Source organism: Procambarus clarkii, chromosome 42 (genome assembly GCF_040958095.1).
Source record: "Procambarus clarkii isolate CNS0578487 chromosome 42, FALCON_Pclarkii_2.0, whole genome shotgun sequence".
Classification (NCBI taxonomy): Eukaryota; Metazoa; Arthropoda; class Malacostraca; order Decapoda; family Cambaridae; genus Procambarus; species Procambarus clarkii.
Window position 1 is genome coordinate 11,277,613 of NC_091191.1, and position 13,788 is coordinate 11,291,400.

Here is a 13,788-nt window from a genome sequence, read left to right on the forward strand (position 1 = left end):
AATTGATTCGTCGAGAGAATAGGCAGCTGATTGGTCGAAAAGAGAGGCTAGGATATTGCTTTGTTTTTGTTTCCAATTCTTTTCACTCCGGCATTACTGGAGCGATCATCATGACATTAGGCTTCACGCGAGTATCGTCCATTATTAAAAGAGGTTCAAATTTGTTCAAAATATTACCTTAGGTAAGATATACCTGACCATGACTATAGCTGATCAACACAATATTTTACAATTTTGTGACGATGAGGATTTAGCATGATGACATTATTATTATTATATATGCGCATTATATTTTTCGCTATTTTTAAGGTTCTTGTCATTTTTGCAATCTAAGATCAAACTTGGTGAGAGTGGTGCCAGAGATGCCACGAGGAGAGGTGCCCTAACCCCGGTGCCAAGTCCTATCTCAGGCGCCAGTAAACAATAGTGACGTCACCCCTGATCCGAGAGAGGTGGCCCTCTAAGCCACAATGTCCGGGTGGAGGACCCAGAGACTATTGACTTAAGCCCTGTAAAACACACTCCAGTCCCTACCGAGCTCCCATGGGATCCTTCTCTAACACCATAAAGGTGTTTAGTTTTATTTTACATACGAGAGTCAGTTATATATGATATTTGAGGCGCCCGACTGTCTGTCTTTAGTAATTAAGAAGTCACACCTATAGCAGTTAATGACCGTAAGTTGACCAGGAGTCAGGTCGTGTGAAGTGACCTTGCTTTCTGATAAGCTGATAATTGTAGACGGTTCGTGGCGTTTTTCCATCAAACAAGTTGCTGTTTAGGCGTGGTAGGTAGAGAGCCTGAGGCTATCTTACTGGTAGATGGAGCTTAACTCCCGGTTTCCCCATAAATACCCAGGGAACTGTACATTCAAGAGATGAGACACAGAGTATTGGAGATCGAGCCGGAGCGAGTAGATCGAGGCTCCAGCCACGAGACTGGCCTCCCCAGGGCAGAAGGGGGGACTCTGCCTGTCAACTATAGTCTCCCCTCTCTTTATTCAACTTAGATTCAGAGACTTGGTGAGTTGAACTTTAAGGTGACAAATTTGACCACATAAATATATTACTTGACCTTTAATCACATAAATATATCACTGTCGTTTATAACTAGTGCACACAAAGTTGAATGGACTTGAACGGGCATAAAACCATAGTGAAATAGACACCAAACCAAAAATGATTGGACAATAAGGCAATACACAAATGAGTGGAGAGATCAATGGACATCAAACCATAAATGACTGGACATCAAGCCACCAATGAATGGACATCAACCAACAGATGAATGGATATTTTCCACAGATGAATGGACATCAAACTGCAGATGAATGAACATCAGCCATACTAAGTCACAGATGAATGGAAATCAAACCTCAAATGAATGGACATCAAACAAAGGTGAATGAGCAACACGACAATTGTCAAATACTCTCAACCAATATAACAAAGAATAATGCTCTGTTGGAAGAATATATATATTTCAAAACAGTTTGGGTGATCACTGGATACCTCTTAAGTTCAGGCATAACAATATCTAAACTGGTCGCCCAAACGGGTCACCTAAACCGGCCATGACAACTGGCTACCCAAACTGGGAACCCAAAATGCTCATCCAAACTTCTGCCAAACCAGAAAAAAACCTGCATATTAAATTCGAGTTTTAGCCAGCAAAAGTGTTTCAGACTTTTTTTTTCAAATTCCATGAGGAATTTTCCTACAGAACTCTACATTCCTTCTGAAAAATTTCTGAGAACGTGTGTTGAAAGCACATTTACATACATTACGTTTTGCCACCATTTCCCTTTGCAAAATAAGGACTTTTACATATCTGTATCTTGGCAGATACAAAAAATGTATCTCCCAAGCTATCCAGCGACTATATACTTATCCTAATTTTATGGATATATAAACTGAAGATTTAATTTTCCAGCATTTCTAACAAAATAATTTAACAAAACACATCATAGATACTCAGAAAGTGGAAAATTTGAATTCTTTTAAAGAATAGGCTTTTCATGATGCGTTGCATTCTCGGTATTGTTACTGTAATGTGATGTGGGAAGAATAGAATTTGTAAGAGGATACATAACATAACAGGATACATAAACTGTAACAGGATACATAAACTGTAACAGGATACATAAAGTGTAACAGGATACATAAACTGTAACAGGATACATAAACTGGATCAGGATACGTGTATACCACTATGATGATTAAGGGGAAACATATTACAAATGGTATACCACCAATATTTACAATACGTTAACACAGTCATACGAAGTGACCCTTATATTACTGTTGCCCCTTATGAACGTGGTTACCTCCTAAAGATAATGTGTCCCCAAAATAAGTTTGTATCTCACCGGCTGTCAACACTAAGCAGCCAGTAATGGACACCATCAAAGCCGGCCAGACGCCAGCTTGCCGAAAATGTGTTGTACCATGTACAACGACCGCCAAGGATAATAGTTCTAAAACAGGACTATTTGCGTGATGAATGGATACAGTGCGAACCATTTGACAGCGAAATAACATTGTAGTTTCTGAACAAGTTAATCACAGTACGTAGTGGGGATAGGCTAAAATTTCACAAGGAAAATTTTGTGCATTAAAAAAATAAATCTGCCTATCATACTAAAATGTTAGTACTTGAGCAATTATACGGTCATGGGTACAAAAATGTGGTGTTGTACCATAAAAAGTTGAAGTTTTGTATTAATAAATTAGCCCAAATAACGTTCTAAAAAAATGGAAAATGACAAAAATACTTAACCTGTCAAAGCAATTCTAGGTCTAATGTACGCTATCTTAGGCCCAATACAGTAAATATTATAATTAATATATATATATATATATATATATATATATATATATATATATATATATATATATATATATATATATATATGACAATGTCAGACCACGGAGGAAAATGAAACAGGAATTTCCTTAAGTACTTTCGTATATTAAATACATCTTCAGAAGGAAAATACATTCCTTCTGAAGATGTATTTAATATACGAAAGTACTTAAGGAAATTCCTGTTTCATTTTCCTCCGTGGTCTGACATTGTCACATTCTTAATCACGTGTTTATTTTCGTGATATACACAAATATATATATATATATATATATATATATATATATATATATATATATATATATATATATATATATATATGTCGTACCTAATAGCCAGAACGCACTTCTCAGCCTACTATTCAAGGCCCGATTTGCCTAATAAGCCAAGTTTTCATGAATTAATGTTTTTTCGTCTACCTAACCTACCTAACCTAACCTAACCTAGCTTTTTTTGGCTACCTAACCTAACCTTACCTATAAATATAGGTTAGGTTAGGTTAGGTAGGGTTGGTTAGGTTCGGTCATATATCTACGTTAATTTTAACTCCAATAAAAAAAAATTGACCTCATACATAGAGAAAAGGGTTGCTTTATCATTTCATAAGAAAAAAATTATAGTAAATATATTAATTCAGGAAAACTTGGCTTATTAGGCAAATCGGGCCTTGAATAGTAGGCTGAGAAGTGAGTTCTGGCTACTAGGTACGACATATATATATATATATATATATATATATATATATATATATATATATATATATATATATATATATATATATATATATATATTTGTAACAAAGTTCAAATAAAGTAAATATATATGTGTACATACAAAAGAATGGGGGTGGTAGGAGAAGATAATATTAGTGTTCAGTGAGAAACCACAAGGTCTCCTCTGAATACTTTTTATTTTCTTCTCCGAGGCTATGGGTCCCCACATTGGCACCAGAGGTGGTACCCTCACAAAATTTAATGATATATATATATATATATATATATATATATATATATTTATATATATATATATATATATATATATATATATATATATATATATATATATATATATATAGAGAGAGAGAGAGAGAGAGAGTAATGAAAGAAGTGAAGTAAAGGTGAAGAGAGTGTACCACCCACACCCACCATCAGGTGCGGGATGAGGTGGGTGCCAGGCAGAAAGTCAAGCAAGCAGACAGAGACACAAAGACGCAGACAATTAATCAAGCAGGGTGAGAGAGAGAGAGAGAGAGAGAGAGAGAGAGAGAGAGAGAGAGAGAGAGAGAGAGAGAGAGAGAGAGAGAGAGAGAGAGGGGGGGAGAAGAAGAAGAGGGTGAGGATTTAGGACGACACCCAGTACTGGTGTTAGGTATGGACTTGTCCTGGTAGAAAAGAGATGGTGGGTGGAGGGGATGGGTGAGTGGAAGGGGTGAGGAGGACACGTGTTCCCAGCCATCACAGAGGCCCTGGCAGCCTTGGCTGGGTGCCACCACAGTGCCAGCCCACCTGCAACACTGCCTACCCCTAGGTGTGGACACTCCCTCAATGAAGGGTTTTTACCTCCCCAGCTGAGAGTGTTGTGGTCGTCAGGGCCAGACATGACAGCCAACACAGGCTCACATTAGACACCGTCTCTCATATTTGTTCTCCTAATTGGAACTAATTTGAACCACTACAATGATATCTGTCTTAATTAACTCTGCTGTTTCCTATAACGACTACACTTGATGCACATCCGACACAAGAGGTGAATTACGACTCCAGTTTTCGCGAGGGGGCGTGAGAACCAGACTCCTGTTTACACCAGGGTGATGGGAACCAGACTCCTGTTTACCTCTAGGTGATGGGAACCTGACTCCTGTTGATGCTAAGGTGATGGGAACCTGACTCCCGTTGACGCCAGGGTGATGGGAACATGAACCCAGGTTTTGGTAGTACGTGAAAACAAACACGAACGGCGATAATGTTGACCCACGGTGACACCTTGTTGGCTCAGATGGTCTGGAGAGGAAGCCAGACTCTCACAAGCACAGGAGACGGGTCTCCCCCACTGTGTATAACCTCCCATCTAAGAACCCACTGGCATGATGAGACCGTAGAGGGTACAATACGATCCGCGGTGAATGGAAGATTTACCTGGATAGACACACTTGCGGGTGTTGGAACGATCTCTTCCCTGCTGGGGAAGTGTGGACACTCCCCAGCTCTTACTGTGAAGTGGCTGAATGTGCCCAGACTGTGGTATCGGGACTGAATGTGCCCAGACTGAGGTATGGGACTGAATGTGCCCAGAGTGTGGCATGGGACTGAATGTGCCCAGACTGAGGTATGGGACTGAATGTGCCCAGACTGAGGTATGGGACTGAATGTGCCCAGACTGAGGTATGGGACTGAATGTGCCCAGAGTGTGGCATGGGACTGAATGTGCCCAGAGTGAGGCATGGGACTGAATGTGCCCAGACTGAGGTATGGGACTGAATGTACCCAGACTGAGGTATGGGACTATATGTGCCCAGACTGTGGCATGGGGACTGAATGTGCCCAGACTGTGGCATGGGGACTGAATGTGCCCAGACTGAGGTATGGGACTGAATGTGCCCAGAGTGTGGCATGGGACTGAATGTGCCCAGACTGAGGTATGGGACTGAATGTACCCAGACTGTGGTATGGGACTGAATGTGCCCAGACTGTGGTATGGGACTGAATGTGCCCAGACTGTGGTATGGGACTGAATGTGCCCAGACTGTGGTATGGGATTGAATGTGCCCAGAGTGTGGCATGGGACTGAATGTATCCAGACTGAGGTATGGGGACTGAATGTGCCCAGATTGTGGTATGGGACTATATGTGCCCAGAGCATGGCATGGGAGTGTGTACACTAGCCGAGAGTCAGGCATGCGGACTGTAGGATTACCAGGAGCTGAGTCCGGCTTGGTTCAGCACAATGCGCACGCCGGGAGTTCAGTTGCACAAAGTATGCACATAATCCTGGCGCCAGCTACTGACGCTCTGTGTGAATTAGTCGCTGTCTGAACCAGGAAATCACCGATACCATGTTAGTGGATTTTCTACCTACTCCGTCCTGCCCCTCGAGTTTGTGTAGTAATTTTTTATGAGGTACTGTATGAAAAGCTTTTTGGCAGTCCAGAAATATTGAATCTGCCCAACCGTCTCTGTCCTGCTTTATTTTTGTGACTATCATAAAACTCCAGTAGCCTCGTCAGGCGCGATTTCCCATCCCTAAAGCTTTGTTGATGTTTGTTTACAGTCAGAATTCTCTCTAAATGTGTAACTACTCTTATTATTCTTTCGAGTGCTTTGCAGGGGCTCCTCGTCAGTGACATTGACTGGAGGATGACCCTGACGATCAATCTCCGACCGTCCAAGTGGTTGGGCACCATTCCTTACCCCCGTCCCATCCCACATCCATATATCCTGATCCCTTCCAAGAGTTATATAGTTGTAATGGCTTGGCGTTTTCGTCTGATGACTGAATGGAAGAGAAGTTCTTTCCCTTCTGTATCCTCTTTTTTGTGTAAACTGGAGCCACATTTGCCTTCTTTTGTCAGCTAGGCAATTCGCCCTGTGTGTGTGTGTGTGTGTGTGTGTGTGTGTGTGTGTGTGTGTGTGTGTGTGTGTGTGTGTGTGTGTGTGTGTGTGTGTGTGTGTGTGTGTATGTGTTCACCTAGTTGTGCTTGCGGGGGTTGAACTCTGCTCTTTCGGCTCGCCTCTCAACTGTCAATCAACTGTTTCTACTATTACTTTTTTTCCACACCACACACACACACACACACACACACACACACACACACACACACACACACACAAGGAAACAGCCCGTGACAGCTGACTAACTCCCAGGTACCTATTTACTGCTAGGTAACAGGGGCATAGGGTGAAAGAAACTCTGCCCATCTTTTCTCGCCGGCGCCCGAGATCGAACCCGTGATCACAGGATCACGTGTACAGCGTGCTATCCGCTCGGCCACCGGCGCCCGTGTGTGTGTGTGTGTGTACTATTTCTGTTTACTATTTGTGGCAGCAGGGTCAAGCTGTTAGCTCTTGTACCAAGCTTTTCTAGCCAACGGTTGTCTAATGTGCTGATTCTCAACCTAATTTTAAATTTTCTAAGATTCGTTTCGGTTATAACTATAAATTTGGTGTCAAAATATTTGCAAATGAATTCTCTAAGGGTAGTAGAAGTAAATTGATGAACACTGCTAAATGAAGCAGTATGAACGGTCTACGATAGAGAGCATGACGAATGGGGCTACATGAGGCGGCAGTATGTACCAAATTTACTGGGAATTTCTAGTGCCTACTACTACTCTACAATATTATAAGGTGAAAAGAGCGATTGACCACAAACACAGCTCCTGCGACCTAAAATAATGACACACAAAAACCGCTACCTTTCTTACCAGGAAGCAACGAAGACGTTATTGTTTTTTTACCTTTAAGTAATGGCGAGGAAGTATGGAGTGTGGTGTGGTGTGTGGGGCACGAGGATACCTGTGGTGCCCGCCGCCAGGGACTGGGCGACGAGGAAGGATGATGTTGACACAGACACAACGGTACTCTAGAAATTCAGCATCATAACTACTGACGAGGGCTGGAATATTTTGCTGTTTGAGGCAAGTGGGGTAGTGGCAGGCAAGAGGAAGCAGCGAGTGTGTAGCAGTGGACGGGTTGACGTGCAGAAGGTGTGGGCGGGGGCGAGACCTGAACCCCTCCAGCGCCTGCCTTGGCACCTTCACTTTCCCAGATCAGTCACTCTCCCAGTAAAATCAATATAGCGAACCCTCACGGCGCAAAAAATCACCATCAGTTATCTAAAAACCAAAAACAACACCACTTGATCAGAGCCACAACAGGAGCTGGTTGAGTGGAGGCGCAGCAGCTGTAAGGGCGAGCGTCTGTGGCACTCCTGGCACCCTGTCCACACTCGCACCTCACCACACTTATTTTCGGCAACCTGTTCGCCACCACCACCTGTATTCCCCACCGGGCGATGATGGCACTGCCAGAGGAAGCACTTATTTTCCCCGAGAGCTGTGTAGATCCTGGAGGGAAGAAGCCGCGGCGCAGCACCCACCTGAGAGTGGTGTTTGACGGCAGGAGGACACGACGGCGGCGGCTGCGGCGGTGTCCCAGGTGCGGCACCAAAATATCGCCGGGAGTGAAGACCCGCATCAGCGGTGCCCTCTGTCGGGACCAGCGTCACCCTCCCCAGCAATGAGCGCCACGGGCCAAGTGGGCGACCCTCCCTGCCAACCGCGTAACGTCGAAAATCGCGTGATGCTCCAGTGAGGCGCTTGCGACGTGGGTGTGTGGGCGGCGTGAAGGTGTCACCATCAACCTGAACGGACGTGTCGAAGCAGACCAGGACGGCCGCGCCCACGTCTTCTCTCTCATGATATGCCCGGCCCTCATGTGTTCAAGCACTGTATAGTCACATGGTTAGCCACAGTTGGCTTGTCCAAGTAAAAGCCGAGTTGTACCATCTGGCTTATGACAGGTAAAGCCGTCTGTACTCAAGCTCCAGTAGAGCAGCGACCATTCTCAATCGACTTGAGAATGGTCCAGGACGGACCGAAACGTCGTCGTCCCTTCACCTTCTAGTGTGTGGTCTAGTCAGCGAGGCTTATCTCAGGAAGAGCAGCGTGGTCTGTCTCAGGTAGAGAAGCGTGGATATTCTCAGGAAGTGCTGAGCGTGGCTTTTCTCAGGCAAACAAACTTGTCTAATCAGGTAGAGTTGTCTGTCACCTAAATAAGTGCCCTCTGGGTTACCTCAGGTAGAGCCTCCGGACGTATTCCAAGCACAACCATAGAGTTCTGCCAATACTCAAGTTCAACCTCAATAAGTCTGAAGCCCAACCAAAGAGCTTTGTCCAGACACAAGTTCAAACACAGATGTCTGCCGTGACTCAAACTCATTTTTTACTGACTACTTTTTGCCTAGTACCTTATCATTATCCCTGTGGAGAAGCAGACATGGGGGCGTTCACGAGGTCAGGTCACCAGAGGAAGAGCTGGTGTTTCTGCCCTAAGTGGTCACCTTACAAATAATAACGATCCTATCTAAGATTAAAGAGACAATGGCAGGGCAAGGAAATATTGTGAGGGACAAGTGTTTGCTCCCGTGTTTGCTCTTGTCTTAAACCGTCCTAAAGTTTAAAGCGAATAATTCTAAGTCGCCGTGTGAAAACGATTCCCAGGTCTTACACGAACTCCACAAATGGCCGGAAAACTGGCAAATGCTTTTCACTATCGAAAATGCAAGACCTTTCATATGCACATTTGATAGTTGTTACGTGCACTTAACAGCGCACAGCACAACTATCAAATCAACATCACCTTGCAGCAGATTAATGAAGAAAAGGACTTTGGAGTCAGTATCCCTGTCATTGAAAGTTGTACGGCAAGTGGAAACTGCAGAAAACCCAACTGAACCCAAGGTAGAGTCAAACGATTTAAGGATTTTTCTTTTAGTTTAGTTTATTTATTATGTACCTCATACCCAGTCTGTGGGGGGGGGGGAGAGTGAAAAAGGTTACAGAGGCACATAATAGGCTCAGGGATTGAGCGCCAAAAATAATTTAGCTAAACAAGTTAGTCTTAATAAGCTTGTTACACAGATCAGTGTATATTGTTATACCAAGAACGGGATCGAGAACGATCACAGGTACAATTTCTAAGCTAAGCAGTATAAATACATGGCGAGGTAGTTTCATAATTTGATATGTTTACCCAGTACGCCGCCTCCTATGCTGTGGGCAGCGCTGGAAAGAATCACCCCATTTATTACCTTCAGATAGTTAACTTGGGATATTTGGCTAAAATTCTTGGTAACAGAACACCTTAAATTAAATATTTACACATTTCTTAAGCATTTGTCATAGAGCTGTCTTTAAATTCATGCGTTTTTTTCGCATTCCATCGCATAGTTGTGGAGGCGTGCGAGTAATTTTGGTGGCGCAGTTCACATTTGGTCAGGTCAACATCAGCAGGTAATACACATTCCCAGAGAGACTTATAACCGAGTCCAAACCGAGCAGTAGTAACATCTGGGAGTCTGATCATTTTTAGGGTGATCCATAGATGTGTGTCTTTCTTGCACGATAGTATAATGATTGATGGAATTACTTATGTAGATTTCGCTTTGACTAGCCGCCGGTTTCCTGTCCGCGTTTTGGTCACTAGAGAAATGGTGACCCTTAGATAAATTCAGGTAAATATGCAATAGTTGTCCGTTGCTATAGCTTACCACATACATTTATTTCCACTTACTAATCTCTCTCATCTCATTTTTTTCTTGCAATGTATTTGTTATCATTTTATTAATTCTGTTTGAATTTACCTACTTAAAATTATCTGTTAGAGTAAGGACCTGCCCGAAACGCTGCGTGTACTAGTGGCTTTACAAGACTGTAAATACTATGCTATGTATTCTCACAAACCCAATGTACCTTCTTGTATATCAATAAATAAATAAATAAATAAATAAATAAATAAGAATACTGTTTCCCAAAAACGGTGGGTTTTCTGAGTGGAAGAAAACGTATGTCTGGAAGCTGACTTTAACCGCCCCAAGCTGCGCGCGCATTGACCCGAGGTTATATAACAACCCGTTCTCGCAAATTCGTAAAGTCAATATTGACTTATTAACTACGTGCATAGGTGATATACTAAACATAATAGATACCCCTAAAAAGATTCATAGAAAACACCGACCTTACCTAACCTTGTTAGTATCTTAAGATAAGCATCTTATTGCTTCGTAATTACAATTATTACTTAACCTATACCTATTATAGGTTAGGTAATAATTGTAATTACGAAGCAATAAGATGCTTATCTTAAGATACTAACAAGGTTAGGTAAGGTCGGTGTTTTCTATGAATCGTTTTAAGGGTATCTATTATGTTATGTATGTCACCTATGCACATATTTAATAAGTCAATATTGACTTATTAAATTTGCGAGAACGGGTTGTATATAAACCGGGACGGAGACGGCGTGGGCCCCTTCCCAAGCCAGCAGCTGCTCTTACATAACGTTTATGCAGTGTCAAGCTGCATGTCAAGCTGCTCTTACATAACGTTTATGCAGTGTCAAGCTGCATGTTTTCTTTAGCTGGTTTTACATTTATGTTTGTTTAACTTTTGCTATTGCCTTTAAGTTATTATGTAAAGTCAGCTAGGTTATGCTAGCTGCTGTGTCACAGGCCTCTGGCCTCTAGCTTTAAGTTTTTATGGACTTGTTTTCCATAAGTTTCCTTAATTTATTAATGAATTTTATGCAGTGTCAAGCTGCTAGTTTCTTTGCTGGTTTTACATTTGTTTGTTTAACCTCTGCTTTGCCTTTAAGTTATTATGTAAAGTCAGCTAGGATGTGATAGTTGTCGGGATCGGGCCCTTGCCTCTTGCTTTAAGTTTATTCTGGCCCTGCATTTATGTTTAGTTTCCTCAGCAAATTTCCTGCATTTTACATCGCCCTTGCTGCATGTTTTTACTTTACTGGTTTACAATTGTTTGTTTAACTTATGCTTCACCTTTAAGTAAAGTCAGCTAGGATGTCCTAGACGTTGTCATCGGGCCTCATGCCTCTCCCTTTAAGTTTATCTTGGACTCGTATTATGATTAGTTCCATCAGCAATTTATTACTAATTATGCATTGCCTAAGTGCATGTCATTTTACTTACTGTTTTACGTTTATACTTGTTTCCTTGACTTTGTCATAAAGTTATTAAGTACTGACGCTAGATAGTACCAGTTTCGTTTACCAGCACCAGTAAACGTTTTCCAGTCGTTTTGTCTGCCCGGTGTAGCCCAGAAGAATCTGCAGCCTCCCGGCTGCTGGCTTATCCAGACATGTGTGGCCTCCCAGGACGCTGGTTATCAGACGTATTGTCTGCTCGGTGTAGCCCGGAATATACTGCGGCCTCCCAGGCCGCTGGTTATCAGACGTATTGTCTGCTCGGTGTAGCCCGGAAGATACTGCTGCTTCCCAGGCCGCTGGTTTATTCAGACGTTTAGTCTGCCCAACGTAGCCAGGAAGGTTGACAGCCGCTGCCGTCTTAGCTGACTGCGTTCAGGGGCTGCTCTCCAGCCGACGTCCTTCCTGTGATGAGTTAAGCCGGCGATGTTATTCAGGTATTATATTTATATTGGTCATATAAATACACGGCCTTTCTGGCCGCGGGTTTATCCAGACGTGTTGTCTGCCGGTGTAGCCCGGAATATACTGCGGCCCCCCAGGCCGCTGGTTTCTCCAGACGTTTTGTCTGCCCATTGTAGCCACGAAGGTTGTCATAGCCGCTGCTGTCTTCGCTGTCTGCGCTCGGGGGTTCATGTCCAGCCGACGTTCTTCCTGTGATGAGTTAAGCCGGCGATGTTATTCAGGTATCTTATTTACATTGGCCATATAAATATGCGGCCTTCCAGGCCGCTGGTTTATCCAGACGTGTTGTCTGCCCGGTGTAGCCCGGAAGTCACAGTGGGCCCCCCCAGGCCGCTGGTTTATCCAGACGTTTCATCTGCCGGTGTAGCCCGGAACGTTTCCACAGCCACCGACTGTGGAAACTTACAAGTGTTAATCCCGTTTCTCTAACGAATTATAGTCCAGCTTTATTTTGAGCATACTTTGTTTTGCAATTTATAATTATTTATAATTAGTTATAATTAATTATAGTTATAATTGGTTTATAATTTTATTATTTACACCATTTATTTACGATTATTCACATATAATTTATTACATTGTTAGGCTTTTCCAACGACGTCGTCCCAGCCGGTGTTGTTCCTGCAGAGGATGGGCCAGCTGGTGGCTCGGCCGTAGCTGTTGCAGTGGGCGCCCTCACAGACTCGGCTAGTTTCAGCAGACGATGTTACAGCTGCTAACGCCCCAGTTCCATGTTAGGCTTCCCGGCAGCCGATGCTTCAGTCATGAAGCTCCAGCTGAAGCGTTCCACCCGATGTTGCGCTCATCAATTTATCACTCTTTTCAGTTTTGTAATTCTCGCTTTCCCAGCTTCATGAATTGTTCCCGTTATTTTCTAGGACAGTTATATTCCAGTCTTTAGCCTAAATTGTCTTGCAGCTGACCCTCTACTTACCACTAAGGTCTTCCCTGGTGGCCAGTTGCCGCTATTTTCCTCCCTTTATCAGATGTTGATGCTCCAGCTGTCGATGTCCAGCTGCAGGTGCCCAGCTCCGATGTTCCAGCCGCTAATGGCAGGATTTTGCAGTTCAACATTCGGCAACGGTCGTTAAGTTAATCCATTATATTGCACAATTTTGACTATTGGTGTTTGTGTTACACGCTACGTTTAATGTGGGTTTAAGGTCCAGCTACTACCCACGTGCATAATTCTTTAACTTATAAAACCCGGGCTTATTGTACTTGAGTTATTAACTAAGCCAGCTAGGTTGTGCTAGTTGCCGTGTTACAGGCCTCTTGCCTCAGTTTCCCTGGCTTCGCTTTTTCCACTAGCCTACTCGCTTTATTCCCGCTCAGGATGCTTTGTCTTGTTGCATGTGTCTTTTACTGTGTTTACAGTATGTTTAACTTTTGTTTTGCCTTAAGTTATTAAGTAAAGTCAGTTACGGGCCCTTGTCTCCTGCTTTAAGTTTCTGGCCCTGCATTTATGTTTAGTTTCCTCTGTAAATTATTACTGTTTACGGGTAGCCTTGCGGCATATTTGTTGTTTCTCCTGGTTACGTTATGTGGTTTATCATTTACGGCCTAAATGTTTACATTTACCCTATCACAGTTTAATTCATTTGATGCCCTCCCAACACCAGCTGCAGGTTTTACTTCCCGGTGGAATTTTATGCTTGTTCGCTCGACTTTAAGTTGTTAGGTAAGGCCAGTTAGGCTGAGCGAGTGGCTACTCGCTGTCTCGGTTATCTCTACCTTAAGC

At 43.1% G+C, this 13,788-nt stretch overlaps 2 protein-coding genes across 7 annotated transcripts in view; one reads left to right on the top strand and one right to left on the bottom strand.

Moving 5' to 3' along the window:
• LOC123770256 (mucin-2) overlaps positions 1 to 8,105 on the bottom strand; it is a 33,483-nt gene extending 25,378 nt beyond the window's left edge. For 3 of the 5 annotated variants that reach the window (XR_006774317.2, XR_011231264.1, XM_045761927.2), the window contains exon 1: positions 7,960 to 8,105. The gene's annotated coding sequence lies outside the window, so the exon portion shown is untranslated. Of the gene's footprint in view, positions 1 to 7,318; positions 7,809 to 7,959 lie in introns of those variants that run through there. The other 2 variants (XM_045761925.2, XM_045761926.2) reach the window with 2 other exon arrangements.
• Positions 1 to 13,788, top strand: part of LOC138373605 (uncharacterized) — a 34,456-nt gene that overhangs the window by 17,891 nt on the left and 2,777 nt on the right. The window lies entirely within an intron of this gene.